The sequence below is a fragment of the Furipterus horrens genome, unplaced genomic scaffold, assembly GCF_987537825.1.
Source record: "Furipterus horrens unplaced genomic scaffold, mFurHor1.1.pri manual_scaffold_3, whole genome shotgun sequence".
NCBI lineage: Eukaryota > Metazoa > Chordata > Mammalia > Chiroptera > Furipteridae > Furipterus > Furipterus horrens.
In genome coordinates this window covers 120,403,175-120,419,918 of record NW_028327173.1, presented here as the reverse complement: position 1 = coordinate 120,419,918, position 16,744 = coordinate 120,403,175, and the positions used below count along the sequence as shown (strand labels likewise).

Below are 16,744 nucleotides of genomic sequence, written 5' to 3'. Positions count from 1 at the left end.
CTTCAGCTGCGAAGAGAGAGAGGAGGCAGTGAGGAAGAGAGAAGCAGCTGCGGACATTTTGGGCTGGCTCTGGCTCTAGGAGGTGCTCTCTCTCAGGCTCTATCTCTCTGGCCCTCACACCCTCACTCTCTGGCTCTTGTGGGCTCCCTCCATGTGGCTTGGAGAAGGGGTCTCCAGGCTGCTTAAAGAAGAAGCTCTCACCAGGTGGTCTTGAGAAAGAGAGGAGATCCACGCGGTTTACAGGAAGAAAGCAGTTTACAAAGAGGCTGAGAATCAAGGCGGTCCTGCATTGAGAGCTGGAGGGCACCACAGCACAGAAAGGACCTCCCCAATCAGAACTGAGCGATTGGCAGCTACTGGTAAAGCTGAACTTTGCCTTGGAAGTAGGGAAACGGTGTTTCTGATTTTCCTAAGACTGGCCAGGTCTGGGAGGGGGAGGCAGGACTATGTGTAAATAAACAATTCTTTTTCTTTTCACCAAACTCTGGTATTGAGAGTTATAATTCTGGCGGCGGGCAATCGGGCCCCTAACTAAACAGCCCGTGGGTTCTGTTTCAATCGGAGCAGCCCAGGGGTTCTGTTACAAGGTGATTCAGTTTTCTTTTCTCAAATATGTGTCATTTTTTCCATGGGTCCACAGAGTATACAGAATTGTAACTTTCTTATTCTGGCATTTAAGAATTTCTCAATCTAAAATTAACCTATCATTTTCTATCATGTCTTGAGGGTATATTATCAGAAACAAGTCTTTCCCATTCTTTCTGAGTATTTTAGCTATTGATAAACTTGAGATGTCAACTATGTTACTAGGCCATAGTTTTTATAGAAATGAGCATAGTTTGGTGGTCTGAATCTGGACTAAAAGAATTAAAAATACTGATAGGACATATCATTGGGCTTCCTTGAATCTGGGAATTCTTGTAACAGGTATGTCCCATTCAGGAACCTAGAAGCTGTCTATAGAATTGTCACAAGAATTAATTGGCTCCTCAGGACCATGTAACTTCATATTATTCCTACTCTTGGCTGATAAGTTTTATTTCAATGCTTCAGACACATAATTTTGAAAGGCATAGAGATTTTGAGATAACTCTGTGGACTGCTCCAGAAAATATTCCAAAAAGATAAATGTGTGATTCTATCCTGCTGGCATGTTTTGTTTTCTCATTTTATAGTCCTCCAATGAATCTTGTGCCAAGGTGACCTTAGCTAATAGATTTAATAATTGTTAGTATAGAAAGAGAGTTATAAATGGGGGGGGAGAATTAAAATGCAACATGTTTTTTGTTTTTCTTTCCATTTTCTAGTTTTGATCATTGTACTCAGTATAATTCACACTAGCAATTACATTTCATTGATAATCCTAGTGGCCAGAAATACAGATACTTCAATATTTTACAGTTTTATTTTTCTTCCAAGTTAAAAAAAATGGAGTTAGATGTTTCAAGTCTAGTAGCAGCTTTTCTGCACTATTCTCAATGAAACATAGCCTCCTTCTATCTTCTCTGTCATTACAGTGATAGCTTCCTCCTGAAAGTTGCCTCATGATTATGTGAAGGTTCAGCAATTTCATGCAGATGAAAGGAAAGGTCAACTGGAAAGAGAGAGAAGTCAGATGAAACAGCTGCCTCTCTCATTGCTTGCAGAGTATTCCTGAATACAGTCAGTCCTCGCATCCACAAATTCAACCAATATTTTAAAAATATTCACAAAGGCCAAGAATCCACATCCAGCAACAGAGTACTTTACTCCTCTCTCAGGATGAATGGAGACCAGAAATTGTATGTTTATGATAAAAATTTTAAAAAGGCAGAATTTCATCCAGCACTTCTCCAGATTGTCAGGGTCCTGACTGAGGAGGACATGGGGCACCCAGAAATAGGAGATGCTATTGCCTGGCTCAAGGAGGTCCTGCTGTATAATGTCATTGGAGGCAGCTACCAGCAGAGTATGACAGTGCTGATAACATCCCAGGACCTGGTGGAACCAAGAGAGTTGTATGCTGATAGTCTCCAGTGGGCCATGACTGTGGGCTGGTGTGTGGAACTGCTCCAAGCTTTCTTCCTGGTGTCAGATGATGTCATGGATTCATCCCTCACCCAACAGGGGCAGATCTGCTGGTATCAGAAGCCAGGCATAGGTTTGGATACCATCAATAATGCTATGTTTCTTGAAGCATGTATCTACTGACTGCTGAAGCTCTACTGCTGGAAGCAGCCCTATTACCTGAACCTGATTGAGCTCTTCCTGCAGAGTTCCTATTATGTTGAGATTGGACAGACCCTGCACCTCATCACAGCCCTGCAAGGAAATGTAGATCTTGGCAGATTCACTGAGAAGAGGTACAAATCTATTGTCAAGCATAAAAGAGCTTCCCATTTCTTCTACCTTCTTGTAGCTGTTGCTATGTACATGGCGGGCATTGACAGGGAGAAGAAACATGCCAATGCCAAGAAGATCCTGCTGGAGATGGAGGAGCTCTTACAGATTCAGCGTGATTATCTTGACCTCTTTGGGGACTCCAGTGTGACAGGCAAATTGGCACTGACATCCAGTACAATAAAGGCAGCTGGCTGGTGGTTCACTGCCTGCAACTTGTCTCTTCAAAACAGTGCCAGGTCCTGCAGGAGAATTATGGGCAGAAAGAGGCTGAGAAGGTGGCCCCAGTGAAGGGGCTCTATACAGAGCTGAATCTGCAGGCTGTGTTTATGCAGTGTAAGAAAAGTAGTTACGGCCACCTAACAGGTCTCCCTGAGCAGTGCTCATTGCCTGCGCCCCAGCCATCTCCCTGAGCCTAGCACACAAGATCTGCAAGGAGAAAAAGTGACCTAGAGGCTGCCAGGGCAGGAAGAGGAACCTCTCAATAAATTACAGTAAATTGTCAGAAAAATATTTGAAAAAAAAGCTACATTTTATTGATGTGTACTATTTAGATGGATGTGAACCAAATATGTACAGATTTTTTCATGTCATTATTTCTAAACAATAGAGTATAACAGCTATTTACATAGCATTTATATTATATTGGGTATTATGTGTAATACAGAGATGATTTAAAGCATATGTGAGGATGTGTATAGGTTGTATGCAAATACTACACCATTTTATATAAGGGGCTTGGTATTCGTGAGGGGTCCTGGAAGGTAACAAGGGAGAACTGTCATTTGTTCAGCAAATTGTACGAAATTTTTACTAAGTTGACAAAAAGTAGCAGCAGGAGAAGGAGGAGATGAAAGAGGAGGGAACTGTAGCTTTTTAGTTGGAAAAACTAGTTCCAGTAACAAAGTTAAAATGTCTTTAAAATTTTTATTGAATTTATTGGAGTGGCATTGGTTAATAAAATTATATAATTGAAGGGATTATATCAACTCTGTAGACTGTGCCTTTTCTTTACTAGTTAAGTCTGTCTACATTTTCTGAAGTTAATTAAAAAGAAAAGATACGATATCACAGAAATTGATTTCTATCTCTAACATTCTTCTAAATCTTCTTTATATTTTTATAGTGTTATAACATTAGTATGTTATTAATGTCCTTTTCCTCCTAAAATTTTTACAAAATGAATGTGGTATATACTACATAGGCTTCAATATTCAAGTCTAAGCTGCTCATTGGTTAATCTCTGTTACTCCCTATTCTCGCTAACATCCATTTTCCTCTGAATTATTGTGCTGTGTATGGATGTAATGGTTCTAAGTTTGGTCAGTGTGGTCGATTTGGTAAAATATACTGTTGAACATATAGAATGTATAAAATATAAAGAGTATTTTGATTTACAAGCTGAGTGGATCTGAGGCTTAGTTTTCAAAAGATCGTATGTTTCCTTGTGACATTTATATTGATTGAAGCTAAAGTATTGTTGAGATTAGACTAACAACATTCTTATGTCATTTAACATTAATGGAAAAATTATTTACTTCATACATTTGTGATTGTTTTGGGGTAATTTTCTTTATGATGATTAACTACACTACTTTAAAAGGTTTTCAATCAAATTCAACATAGATTTTAACAATTTTACATTTGATTTGGCTTAAGAGTTGCTGCAAGCTATTTCATTTAAAAAATTTCAAGTTAATTTTTTTAATTTTATTTTTAAATTACAGTTGATATTAAAATTTATTTTATATTAGTTCAGGAGTACAGCATAATGATGAGACAATAATGTAATATACAAAATGATTCCCCTGACATTTCAAGTATCCACCTAACACTATACTTATTAATTATAATATTATTGACTATATTTTCTACAATTTATTTATGTTTTTGTAACTATTTTTAACTACCAATTTGTACTTCTTAATCCCTTCACTTTTCTAAAGCAAAACAATTTGTTTAGAATAAATAATTGTTTTTATAATCTATAGTTTTTCTTATTTTATTTAAAATTTGTTTTATTTTTGGTAAGAAGATTTTACATGAGATTTACCCTCTTAACAAAACTGTAAGGGTACATACAGTACAGTGCTTTATAGCAAATCTCTAAAATTTAACTCTTCTTGCTTAACTGAGATTTTATGTGCATTGATTAGCAATTCTCCATTTCCCCCTCTCCCAACCACTGGCAACTACCCTTCCACTTCTTGCCCATATGAGTTTAGTTATTTTAGATAATTCATATAAATAGACCCATGCAGTCTTTGTTCCTCTGTGATTGGTTTACTCAGTTAACATAATGTCCTCAAATTCTATCCATTTCATCACATTGCAGAATTCCCTTCTTTTTTGAAGCCAAATAATATTCCATTGTATGTATATATCACATTTCCTTTGTCCATGCATCCGTAGATGTGCATTTAGGTTGTTTCTGTATCTTGGATATTGTAAATGGTGCTGCAATGAACATCAGCACCTCAAATATATGTTAACACTCTAATCTACAGTTTAATATATTAAAGTTCAGTAACCAAATTTGAGTTTTAAAAACTTATCCTAATATTACTTTCAAACATTGTTGAATAAAATTTACATTATTAGATAATAAACTTATATTTCTATTCTAATTATACTTGATTTGGACATGTATCATCCAACATTTATTGAGCACTTCATACTGTATACAGGGTGGGGCAAAAGCAAGTTTACAGTTGTTCATATGGAAAATAATTTAATAAATAATAACACAAGAATAAACTATTTTGCATACTCACAACTGTAAACCTACTTTTGCCCCACCCTGTACAACATCTGTTATGTTAGTTGGCATATAATGAAAATCAAACAGGTTCACTTCTCTTCAGGCACTCATGGCATAATGTGATGTGTGTTATAAACAAGCTCTGAAATGTTGTTTCAATCCAGTGGGAAGATTCTTGAACCCTGCCTTAGAAATTCTAAAAGGTGATTACATTTGAAGTTGTTTCTTTGTTGTTGTTGTTGTTGTTGTTGTTTTTCTGAAAAAATACAGATACCAAGCAAAGTGAATAGGGAAGAATATTTTAACTAGAAGGACCATATTATAGAAGAATGAAAATTTAATGGATTATCAGATGAGAGCTCTTTCAATTTTTATGTAGATATTTATATATATTATTTTTAAAGATTTTGTTTACTTTTAGAGAGAGGGAAAGGGAGGGAGAAAGAGAGAGAGAGAACCATTGATGTGAGAGACACGTTGATCAGTTGGCTCTCATACTCACCTGACCGGGGACTGAACCCACAACCCAGGTATATGCCCTGACCTTGAATCCAACTGGTGACCTTTCACTTTGAGTGTTGACACCCAACCAATTGAACCACACTGGTCAGGACTATATATATCTTATAATCATAAAACAATACAGAAAAATAAAACAAAATAATGTTTTTAAGTTGGACTTTAACTTGATGTGGACCAGTGGCATGTCTTAGACTATATTACTCTCTTATTCTGTACATCAAAATAGCACTGCAATTGTTGGCCACAGCATCACTACTTCACTCAGCAATTATTCCTTTTTCCTTTGCTTCTAGTAGGAATTTTTTCTCAATATTTTTAAAAACAAACTTAGAAAAAGTGAAGGCTTTGCTAGAAATAAATAATAAAATTTTATTCAACGGTCTAAGGGTTTGCAAACTGGAAACAAAGCTAAGCAATAACTACAGTGTTCTGAAGAAAAATGAAAAGCTAAGAGTTTTTATAAAAAAGTGCATTCTTCTTTTAAAACATTTTAAATTAAATGTATCGGGGTGACAATGGTTAATATGATCATATAGGTTTCAAGGGTACATTTCTAGGATACGTGATCTGTATATTGCATTGTGTGCCCATCACCCTATGTAAAGTGACCTTCTGTCACCATGTATTTGGCATCCTTTACCCTCTACTAACAAACCCCCCACTCTCCTTTGCTATCCACCGTACTGTTGTCCATGTCTATGATTTTCAGTTTTATAGCCCACATATGAGTGAAATAATGTGATTCTTAGCCTTTTCTGACTTACTTTGCTTAGAATATTCTCAAGGTCCATCCATGTTGTCACAATTTGCAGTATTTCATCTTTCCTTAAGGCCAAGTAGCATCCCGTAGTATATATGAACCACATCTTCTTTACCCACTCCTCTATTGAAGGACAGTTCAGTTGTTTCCATGTCTGGGCCACTGTGAATAATGCTGCAATGAACATAGGTGTACATATAACTTTATGAATAAATGTTTTTAAATTTTGCAGGTAGATGTCCAAAAGAGGGAGTGCTGGGTTATATTGTAACTCTATTCTTAGTTTTTTGAGCAACCTCCAAAATGTTTTCCATAGCATCTGTACCAGTCTACATTCCCACTGGCAGTGAAGGAGGGTATCTTATTCTCCACAACCTTCTCAACACTTGTTATTACTTGTCTTGTTGATAATAGCCATTCTAACAGATGTGAGGTGGTATATCATTGTAGTTTTGATTTGTGTTTTACTAATAGCTAATGAAGTTGAGCATCTTTTCATATATGTGATCATTTGTATGACTTCTTGGAAGAAATGTCTGTTCAGGTCCTCTGCTCATTTTTTAAAATTGGTTTGTGTTTGGTGTTAAGTTGTGTGAGTTCTTATATATTTTGGATCTTAACCCCTTGTCAGAGCTGTTGTTTGCAAATATCTTCTCTCAGTCAATTGATCACCTTTTTGTTTTGTTGGAGGTTTCTTCTGCTGTGCAGAAGCTTTTAAGTTTGATATTGTTCCATTCAATTATTTTTGCCTTTACTTCCCTTGCCTTTGGATTCAAATTTATAACTTGTTCTCTATGACCAAGGTCCATATGTTTAGTACCTATGCTTTCTTCTATGTCATTTATTGAATCTGATCTTGTATTTAGGTCTTTAATCCACTTTGAATTCATTTTTGGACATGGGGATAAACCATAACCTAGTTTCATTTATTTGCATATGGCTTTCCAATTTTTCCAGAACTATTTATTGAAGAGGCTTTTTTTCTCCATTTTATTTTCTTTCACTTCTCTGTCAAAAATTATTGGCCCATATACATGTGGATTTATTTCTGGGCTCTCAATTCTGTTCCATTGGTCTGTGTGCCTATTTATTTGCCAATGTCATACTGTTTTGATTATCATTGCTCTGTAGTATAATTTGAAGTCACATAATGTGATACCTCTGGCCTTTTGTTTTCCCCTGAGGATTTCTTTGGCTATTTGGGGTCTTTTTTGGTTCCATAGAAATCTGATGATTTTTGTTTTGCATTTCTTTAAAAAATGTCATTGGGATTTTTATGGGGATTGCATTGAATCTGTATATTTGGGGGGTAATATGGACATTTTAACTGCACTGATTCTCCCAATCCATGAACATGAAATATCTTTCTATTTCATTGTGTCTTTTTTAATCTCTTTTAAACCTGTAGTTTTCAGTATATAGATCCTTCATATCCTTTAAATTTATTCCTAGGCATTTTATTCTTATTGTTGCAACTGTAAAAGAAATTTTTTTTTAATTTCATTTTTTTGAAATTTCATTGTTAGTATATAGGAGTGCAGTGGATTTTTGTACATTGATTTCATATCCTGCAACTTTACTGTATTTGTTTATTGTTTCTTACAGGTGTTTTTGGTGGAGTCTTTAGGGTTTCCTATATAAGGAATCATGCTATCTGCAATTAATGACACTTTTACTTCTTCATTCCAAATTTGGATGCCAAAAAGTGCATTTTGAGAAGAATCAGTCCTATATTGTAAGCCTCTAGATCTTGGTCAGAGATGGTAATCCTCTAGATGACAGGTGGTCTGGATAATGGATGTCGGATGGTCTGGTTATGTGAACTTTCTTACCTTAATCCTTCATGTATAATCAGAGGGTTACCTGTAGGTTTGATGTATATCCAGGCATTGATATAGGACTGGAAATTTCAAAAGTTTAAGTTTCCAAGGTAGCTACAATAAGAATAGAATCATTTCCTTTACTTCAACTTTCTTGATTTAAGATTTTAGCAGCTTGACTCTAATGACTTCATTTTATATTTTCACTCTATTCCTCATTTTCTAGTCCATATTCTGGAGTGAATAGACTGGTTAGCTAATTTTCATTATTCCTATTGAGTAGAGCTTTCTATTCAAGTCTCAACTGCATAAAAGCAGAAGGTCAGTTCTTTAAAATTTACAGCCTTACTCTATCTTTAGCAGACTTCTGTTACAGAAAAAAATGATCACAGACTTGAAAAAAATTGTTATTGAGTAGTATACAATAGAAATTTACTTACACATTTATTTTAATATTTAAACCACCTTTTTGATGATGTAGTATTTGGAGAATGTGTTTAGGTTTCAGAACTGCACATTGCTTTTTTTACATTCTCTGATAGCCATGCAAGTGTTTAATAGATTAATTTTCATATATTGAAGAAGGAAGAGCAAAAGAAAGAGAACATGTATAAAGATTTTTTTCATATACTAAAGAAGTACAAAAAAGAAAAACAAAAGACAACGTATATGAATGTGGGGTTTCTCCTACATTTCATATGCAAATTTACCATCCTATATATTCAAACTATCCTTAACTGACCATCCTGCTATTTAAATTTTTGTAAAGATATACATGTTTAAATCCTATTGATGACTAGCTGAGATGTAGAGAATTTTTAGAGTATTTTAATGCATATCAATTAAGAAAGATTAGCCTTCAAGGATTTCTAGTTGTGTTTTAGAATATTTTTATTTTTATTTAGAGAATGGATAAAAAAATGTAAATGATTATTCCTCTCTTGTGGGGAGGGTGGCTCACTTATTTTGACAAAAAATATTTCTATTTACTACAACACTGTTATTAAGTGGTGTTGTATTTTATCTTTTTCTTAGAGGAACATTTGTGTTATATTTGCTTATTTTAGTTTTATTTTTGCTGGAGTCATTAAGTTATTAACCAGTGACCCCTTTTGAAAGTGAAGAAAATATTATTGACAGTTCTTCACTGATAAGTACTGAATTCTGAAGGAGTTATTAAAGAAATAAAATCAAACCTCCTTATGTAATTGCTATTAATTAGATATTTTTGTATATGTGTATATAAATTGGATAACTATTTTAGAGGAGTTTATATTTATTAATTTGTCCTTGTTAGTAGTTTCCTCAGACTTGAAACTTAGCTTCTTAGACATGATTTTCAAAAGATCCTGTATTGCTGTAACCCCTTGTTCTGTCACTATTATTAATTTACTTCCAAAAAGCACAAATAAACCGGTGACTATGACATATTGGTACCAAAACTAATCACATTTTAATGAACCAGCAAGAAACTTCGTCCTGTTAATTCTTCTGTAGTGATCAATTTAAGAAGAGAAAATATGTGAATGCCTTTATGTGGACATGTGTTCTATGAGACTACTTGAAATACAGTTTTGGAATGTGTTAACAGCACCACAGGGGCATAGAACTCATTTATCTGGAAATGTTCACATAGCTAAGATGTGACTAGAAAGTACAATATAGCTTAGATGAATTCTATAATACCAATTTATTTGCAAGTGTCTCTGATCAAAAAAAAGAAGGAACAGCCTCAAATAAGTAGGAGAAGAGACCAAAATCTATGTATTACTTTCTCAGATTTACATTTGACTTCACTTTGTAACCAGCAAGAAAGGTGTTTGACCATTTGAGCTCCAGATTCCCTCTGCATAAAATAATGTACAGTAAAATACTTCGTAACTGGTTATGAGACAGTTTTTAAATGATGAGAAATCCAGGTTGTATCAGTAGAGATTTTAAGATGAAAGATATTTCCAGCTGCCAGTTTGAATAAAAAGTAGTTACATATTAATAGAGAAATTAGTGATTTGTTTTTGTGGCTAAAATTAAATCAATCACCATATCTTTTATTTCTTTAGAAAATTAAATGAGGCACATTAAGCCACTGAAGTGTTTGATATTACACATGAGATATTTGTGATAAGATGTTTGTTGTTACAATAAATTTGCCACAGAAGCTTTTTATTACCATTTAATTTTTATTTATCAAACTGTGGTTTAAAATGGGATGTGAAAGCAGTGTGCAAAAACATAGTTTAACTGTGAATAAATTTGACACAAATAAAGGTACAAAGATAAGTATGTATCTACTGAACACAGGGAAGTTAAGTCTGCTAGTAAAATCCCGACACCAGAATGAAACATGCTCTTAATCAGCATCTTCTAGAAAGCTGCGTGAGCCCTGAACCAAGAAGAGCTGCCGGCTAGTGCTTAAGAGGCAGTGAGAGGTAGAAGCGCATATGCTGCAGTACATCTCTCACATCTAAATGGCCTTTTGGATGTGGTTTAGTGTTTGTGGCTGACACAAAAGCCACAGGGTGGCAGTCCACTTAGTCTTGCCTAAGGATTTTAAATTAGCTTCCTCACCATGAGTAAAAGACAAAATGACATTAAAAAAAAAAAGTTGAAACTCATAGTGCTGCCATAGGAACAGCAAAAGCTTCTTCAGCTGTGGATGTACAGAGCAGTAGGAGGGCTCACCATTAGTGTAGCGACAGGCGACCTGCAGCACTCACAGCAGTGGCCATGGCTCATCGGCTCCCCAACAGGGCAGGCCAGCCATCAGCCATCAGCCGTCACTGGCTCCATCACTACAGGTACCCGTGTCTTCTTGGGGAAACTGTCACTGTAGTTACTGGCTTGCAGCTGTATTAAGAGTGTGACATGGAATATACTGATACACAAGGAGCAAAGGAAATTATGTCAGAATTACTTTATAACATTTGCAGTCTTCAAAGTTTTGGGTGCAACTCAATCTTGCACTCTCATGCCTAAAATCTAAATTCAGTCAGTAAGATGGGTAAAGCAAGTTAGGTCAATCAAGCTTTTTTTCGGCTATTAAAAATCACTATATATTTATGGTTATAAAATATCAAATTACTTGAGATTTCTAGATAAAATGATATTAGTCTGTTATTAAGTTAGGTCTAGGGCTAATTTTCCCCTGATATGTTTTTCAGTATTTTTATCTTTCCTTTTTCTAGTTTTGTATAGGAATTGTCAGCCTTAGGTTTGCACTCAGGATTTCCCCAAAACTAAAAATGTTTTCCCAGCCAAATTATCCCCATGTTGAAGGATGACACTTGAAAATGTATGTCTGTTTCCTAATTGAAAGGAAGAGGCTATATAGTTAGAGTTTGAATTTAATAAATCTAAACATCAGATCAGGAACTGAGCTTTTATCAAAGCTACAGAAAACAGGGAGATTTTTTCCTGGAAAAGAAAGGATTATAGTTGATCACAATAGCGAGATCTAATTGAACATTCTTTAGGATCACTGTCAAGTGAAACAATGATAAAAATAATAAATGTCAAAATAATTAAAATTGATAAGAGTAAGAATTAATATTATCTTAATTGGCACATTGTTTTATCATCTTCTGATTCATTTTAGTGGATAGATTTGTAGTGACATACTAAATTGCAATATCACTAATAGTTTTACAGATCTAAGGATTTGACAACTCCTATGTACAGCTAGTGAATATATCTGACAAGGATGGCTTCAAATGGCCATTCAGCCCCAGCTCCAGGACCCTCAGCCAGCAATGCAACGGAATGCTAATTCATGTCTACCTTTAATGCAGTCCCCAAAAAGCATGCAGCATCATGCTTTATAAATATCAGTATGTAAACAGGGCTGCTATGAACATAGGGGTGCATAAGTTTTTTTGAATTAGGGTTTTAGAATTTTTCGGGTATAATCCTAGCAGTGGAATCACTGGTTCAAATGGCAGTTCCATTTTTAGTTTTTTGAGGTAATTCCATACTGTTTTCCATAGTGGCTGCACCAGTCTGCATTCCCACCAACAGTGTAGTAGGGTTCCCGTTTCTCCACATCCTCGCCAGCATTTGTTGTTTATTGATTTGTTGATGATGGCCATTCTGACACGTGTAAGGTGGTATCTCATTGTGGTTTTTACTTGCATCTCTCTGATGGCCAATGATGTTGAGCATTTTTTCATGTGCCTATGGACCTTCTGTATGTCCTCTTCGGAGAAGTGTTTGTTCAGGTCCTTTGCCCATTTTTTAATTGGGTTGTTTGTTTTCTTGATGTTGAGTTGTATAAGCTCTTTATATATTTTGGAGATCAGTCCCCTGTCTGTGATATCATTGGCCAATATGTTTTCCCATATGGTTGGTTTCCTTTTCATCTTGCTGATGTTTTCTTTTGATGAGCAGAAACTTTTTAGTTTGATGTAGTCCCATTTGTTTATTTTTTCTTTTATTTCTCTTGCCTTGGGAGATGTATCCGTGAAGATATTGTTACGTGTGATATCTGAAATTTTCCTGCCTATGTTTTCCTCTAGGACTTTTATGGTGTCACGGCTTACATTTAAGTCTTTACAACGGGAGGGATGTAATTGTGGGAGAAGGGATGGGCTGGGAGGGGGGAGCAATGGGGGAAAAATGGGACAACTGTAACTGAATAACCAAAAATAAAATTAAAAAATAAAAATAAAAAACAATAAAAAAAAAACAAAGAAATATCAGTATGATCATGTTGCTGGCACTACTGCTCATGCCCTCCCTCTACATAATTGAAATACCTCAATAATTTTGTAATGCTTCCAGGACAAAAAAGACAAATATCATTCAATAATGTGTTACTGTCCAAAATATATAGAAACTCATATAACTCAATGGCAAAAAAATAACAATTCAATAAAAAAGTGAGCAGAGGCCATGGAAAGGTATTTCTCCAAGGAAGACATACAGATGGCCAGTAGACACATGGGACATCATTAATCATAAGGGAAATTCAAATCAAAATCACAATGAGATATCATCTCACACCAGTCAGAATAGTATTATCAAAATGTCAGCAAATAATATGTTGGTGAGGATGTGGAGAAAAGGGAACCCTTGTGCACTCATGGTTGGTTGGGCTGCAAAGTGGTGTAGCTCCTATAGAAAACTAGAGGGATTCTTCAAAAAAGCTAAAAATAGATATATCATATGATCCAGCAATTCCAGTTCTGGGTATTTATCCAAAGAAAACAAAACTATTAATTCAAAAATACATATGCAACCCTACATTCATTACAGTATTTATTTATAACAGACAAGATATGGAAGGAATCTAAATGTCTATGGATAGATGAATGGGTAAAGAACATGTGGTATACTTATACAAGAGAATATTACACATCAATAAAAAATGAAAGCATACTATTTCTGACAGCATGGATGGATCAAAAGGGTATTATGCCGAGGGAAATAAATCAGGCACAGAAAGAAAAATACCATATGATTTTACCTATACATATGTCATTCATGCATATTTTCTCCCATTTAGTAGGTTGCCTTTTTTTTTATTAAAGATTTTATTTACTGTGCAGAAGCTTTTTAGTTTGATGTCTCATTTGTTTATTTTTGTTCTTGTTTCCCCTGCTCAGTGTTATGCAGACTGAGGTCAATTGCTTATTTCATGCTTTCTTCTTGGATTTTTATGTTCGGACCTTACACTTAAGTCTTTAACCCATTTTGAGTTATTTTTTTGAACATAGTGTAAGAAAGTGGTCCAGTTCCTTTTTTTTTATTGCATGTGTCTATCCAGTTTTCCCAACATCACTTGTTGAGGAGACTATCATTACTCCAGTATATATACTTTACTTCCTTTGTTGTAAATTAATTGACCATATAAGCAGGGGTTTATTTCTGGATTTCCTATTCTGTTTCATTGATCTATGTGTCTGTTTTTTGTGACAGTATCCTACTGTTTTGTTTATTATGGCTTTGTACTATAGTTGGAGATCAGGGAGTGTTGTATCTCCAACTTTGTTCTTATTTCTCAAAATTGCTTTGGTTGTTTGGGGTTCCATATAAATTTTAGGATTATTTGTTCTAGTTCAGAGAAGAATGTCATTGATATTTTGATAGGAATTGCAATAAATCTGTAAGTTGCTTGGGTTCTATAGTCATTTTAACAATATTAATCCTTCTGATCCATGAGCCCAGTATATCCATCTATTTATTTGTATCTCTTCAATTTATTTCTTAATGATTTTATTGGTTTTAGAGTACAGGTCTTTTACCTCCTTAATTAAGTTTATTTCTAGGTGTTTTATTATTTTGGATACAATTGTGAATGTGATTGTTTTCTTTTCTCCTTCTGTTGTTTGTTACTAGTGTATAGGAAAAGCAACAAATATCTTTATATTTTTGTATCCTGCTATTTTACTGAATTATTTTATTAATCCTGTTAACTAACAGTTTTGAATTTATGATTTTTGAGACTTGGCAGATCTGTTCTTGATCCATTTGATATATTAACATGTACACGGTTCTTCTCATTCCAAAAAGTTTCAGTAACATTTTTCTCACATATCCAATAACTACCTGTGTAAACATATTATTTGTTCACAGTTAAATCTTTTATTCTCTAATTGTGCCTATTTCATAGTAATTTTTCTCATTTTGTAGCCAACTTACTCTAGAATTTCCCTAAGTTATTAACATTTATGGTCTAATTGTATATGATTCATTGTATTTTGTTTCATCTCTGGGTTTAGCACCTTTATTTATTTTAATAAATTTTCTAACTGTATCTAATGATTTTCTCTTAAGGATATACTAAGGCTGAATTTATAATTACAAATTTAAGAATATAGCATCAATTAATATATAGGTAGCATCATAGATTATGTTTACATTTGTGTTCTGAATTTTATTTTTTAAAGAAGGGGTTCTTATTTTCTGGTTCCAGGGTACTTTAATGGTGTTATTCCTGTAGAGCACTACTTTTTTTTTCCTCTCGTACCATATTCTTATTATAAATGAGCAAAGTTATTTCTAGCTTTTATTGTTTTCATGCTGTATCTCCAAATAAAGACTGAATCATCTCCAAAGACAAATATTAATTTTGTTTAGAAAAACTCAGTTTAGTTAACAAATGCTATAGGCCATGGGTTGGTATATGAAGAAATTGGTAAAATAATAATACAGGTGACTCATAAATATAATATTTTCTTGTCAACATATTTATAGTTTTCTCTGTTTCTTTGCCCACTCTAAGTTAGATCTCCTCAGAGCTTGCACAGGAATAAATTCTCCCAGTACTACCTTTTTCTGTTTATAGTACCTTTTGAGTTGTGGTTTTTCACTGCTATGAATTTTATTTAAATAGCATATTATTTTGTTTCACACCAAGGAAATTTTGAAAATACTCTTACAACAATGGGCTTTCTGAAGGAGTGAATGGTAAACACCCTGTCCTTTCAAAACTAGAAATGGCTTTTCCCACATAAGCATGCTATTGTGGTTTTCTAGAGATTTGAATGACTATATAGGCAGCAGCCAGAAAGAATGGACTTCTGGAGCTTACACATTTTTTTATCAATCCTTCTTTTAACTGCATCTTATTGATGTGTAGGATATTATTAGACTTCCAATAAATTCTCTTAGAGTTAGTAGACTCTCTCCTAGTCACTAAGGAATAGAAATTCCATGATGGCTGGGAGTGAAGCCTCATGGTTTATTTCAGTGCAGTGGATAAATAGTTATTTTAATAATTGCTTGAAAATAAAAATGCCATTTAATTTTCTGAACAAGGTTGTTTTTTCTTAAATTTAAGTAAATTTATTTCAGTTTTTTAAAAATTAAATTTATTGGGGTAACATTTTTCTATTAAAGGAAATTTATTTTTTTAATTTTGTATGAATCTCCTTTATTGTATTTTTTACATTACCTTTCAGTCCCCTTATACCTCTCTCCCCCAACAATCACTACACTGTTGTCTATGTCCATGAGTTATTTTTACTTTTTGTTCAATCCCTCTACCTTCTAACATGCCTCCTCACTAGCTGTCTTCCTGCTCTCCATCTATGAGTCCGTCTCCATTTTCTTTGTTAATTCAGTTTGTTCATTAGATTCTACATATGAATGAAATCATATGGTATTTGTCTTTCTCTGACTGTTTTATTTCATTTAGCATAATGTTCTCCAGGTCCATCCATACTGTTACAAAGTGTAAAATTTTCTTCTTTTTTTACGACCAAGTAGTATTCCATTGTGTAAATGTCCCATAGGTGTTTTATCCACTCATCTACTGATGGATACTTGGGCTGCTTCCATATCTTGGTCACTGTAAATAATGCTTCAGTGAACATAGGGGTGCTTGTGTTTCTTTGACTTGGTGTTTTGTGTTCCTTTGGATATATTCCCAGAAGTGAGATTGTTGGGTCAAAAGGGAAATCCATTTTTAATTTTTTGAGTTATCTCCATACTGCTTTCTACAGTGGCTGCACTAGTCTGCATTCCCACCAACAGTACAAAAGGGTTCCCCTCTCTCCACTTTCT

General features: G+C 34.4%; 1 pseudogene; it reads left to right on the top strand.

The window, feature by feature from the left end:
• The first annotated feature begins 1,743 nt into the window (after positions 1–1,743).
• LOC150015832 (farnesyl pyrophosphate synthase pseudogene) lies at positions 1,744–2,827 on the top strand (annotated as a pseudogene).
• Positions 2,828–16,744: the final 13,917 nt, after the last annotated feature.